The sequence below is a fragment of the Oncorhynchus keta genome, chromosome 30 (assembly GCF_023373465.1).
Source record: "Oncorhynchus keta strain PuntledgeMale-10-30-2019 chromosome 30, Oket_V2, whole genome shotgun sequence".
Classification (NCBI taxonomy): Eukaryota; Metazoa; Chordata; class Actinopteri; order Salmoniformes; family Salmonidae; genus Oncorhynchus; species Oncorhynchus keta.
In genome coordinates, this window is record NC_068450.1 from 6332637 (window position 1) to 6335145 (window position 2509).

Sequence of the window (2509 nt, forward strand, 5' to 3'; positions counted from 1 at the left end):
ACAGACTAGACTAGACAGCCCATATGTTTCCCCCTGACACAGACTAGCCTAGCCAGCCCATATGTTTCCCCCTGACACAGACTAGCCTAGCCAGCCCATATGATTCCCCCTGACACAGACTAGCCTAGACAGCCCATATGTTTCCCCTGACACAGACTAGCCAGCCCATATGTTTCCCCTGACACAGACTAGCCTAGCCAGCCCATATGTTTCCCCTGACACAGACTAGCCAGCCCATATGTTTCCCCTGACACAGACTAGCCTAGCCAGCCCATATGTTTCCCCTGACACAGACTAACCTAGACAGCCCATATGTTTCCCTGACACAGACTAGCCAGCCCATATGTTTCCCCCTGACACAGACTAGCCTAGCCAGCCCATATGATTCCCCTGACACAGACTAGCCTAGCCAGCCCATATGTTTCCCCTGACACAGACTAGCCAGCCCATATGTTTCCCCTGACACAGACTAGCCAGCCCATATGTTTCCCCTAACACAGACTAGCATAGACAGCCCATATGTTTTCCCCCAACACAGACTAGCCTAGACAGCCCATATGATTCCCCCTGACACAGACGAGCATAGACAGCCCATATGTTTTCCCCTAACACAGACTAGACTAGCCAGCCCATATGTTTCCCCTGACACAGACTAGACTAGCCAGCCCATATGTTTCCCCTGACACAGACTAGACTAGCCAGCCCATATGTTTCCCCTGACACAGACTAGCCAGCCCATATGTTTTCCCCTAACACAGACTAGACTAGCCAGCCCATATGTTTCCCTAACACAGACTAGACTAGACAGCCCATATATTTCCCCTTCATCCTCTTTTCCATGTATCCCTCCTTCAACAACTCCTATTCACTTTCTCCTCCCTCCTTTCTTGCATCTCTCCCTTCCCTTTCCTTCACCCCCTTCTTCTCACTGAGCTCTTCTGTAGCCAACTATGGGTTTTTCATTTGGCTCTCATCTTGAGCGAGTTCTGTTTTACCTGCCAGTTATGTTCTTTTGAATATATGAAAGCCTTCTGGTACGAGGAACAATGGGATTCAATGATTCAACAACAGGTCACAGCATAACCAAGTCGAAAGAGAACTGGTCCTTCTGTAGCTCAGTTGGTAGAGCATGGCGCTTGTAATGCCAGGGTAGTGGGTTCGATTCCCGGGACCACCCATACGTAGAATGTATGCACACATGACTGTAAGTCGCTTTGGATAAAAGCGTCTGCTAAATGGCATATATTATTATATATAGAACTATATTTTTCTTCATCCAGTTTAAAGGTTGCACTTTACAGGGAATTTGAAACATGACTCACTAAAAGATCAGGGTTGCATCCCAAATGCCACCCCAGTGTCCAATCAAAAGTAGTGCACTACATAGGGATTAGGGCGCATATTATTCACAGCTACAGGGTGACCTTTAACTTCCTGCTTTCAGGGTTACCTAAACATGCAATATGAAACACCATCACACAGCCTTAGAACATTTCTCTCCCTCTCTCTGCTCTGATCGAAGTGAGCCTGCAACTCTCATCTCTCTGCTCTTTTAGACGTGAGCCTGCAACTCTCATCTCTCTGCTCTGATCGAAGTGAGCCTGCAACTCTCATCTCTCTGCTCTTATAGATGTGAGCCTGCAACTCTCATCTCTCTGCTCTGATCGAAGTGAGCCTGCAACTCTCCCTCTCTCTGCTCTTATAGATGTGAGCCTGCAACTCTCATCTCTCCGCTCTTATAGACGTGAGCCTGCAACTCTCATCTCTCTGCTCTTATAGACGTGAGCCTGCAACTCTCATCTCTCCGCTCTTATAGACGTGAGCCTGCAACTCTCATCTCTCCGCTCTTATAGACGTGAGCCTGCAACTCTCATCTCTCTGCTCTTATAGACGTGAGCCTGCAACTCTCATCTCTCCAGCGTTGCACTTCATCATTTATTTCCTGAGGGGAAGGTTTCTGGATGAGCTACAGCACCCTGATTAATTTAAATAGATTTGCCAAAGTTACAGAAATACTGCTGTCTATTCAGAAAGAAATGCAATAATTCGGAGAAGCATACAAAATCTGTAGAAGGCCTATAATTTAGCCACAGAGGATCAAAAGCTTATTTTTTGCCTAGTTGTGGACTGTGTGTATATACCAATAACAAGGAATAGTCTACAGTCGGGAACGTGCTGCAAATCTATTAGTGAACAGCATGCAAACATTTAAAATAAAATTGCGGGATACACAAGTTGGAAAACAAATGGCTCCCTGTCACGTTCTGACCTTTATTTCCTTTGTTTTGTCTTTATTTAGTATGGTCAGGGCGTGAGTTGGGGTGGGCAGTCTATGTTTGTTTTTCTATGTTTGGTTTTTGTGTTCAGCCTAGTATGGTTCTCAATCAGAGGCAGGTGTCGTTAGTTGTCTCTGATTGAGAATCATACTTAGGTAGCCTGGGTTTCACTGTTGGTTTGTGGGTGTTTGTTTCCGTGTGTGTGTTTGTCGCCACATGGTACTGTTTCGGTT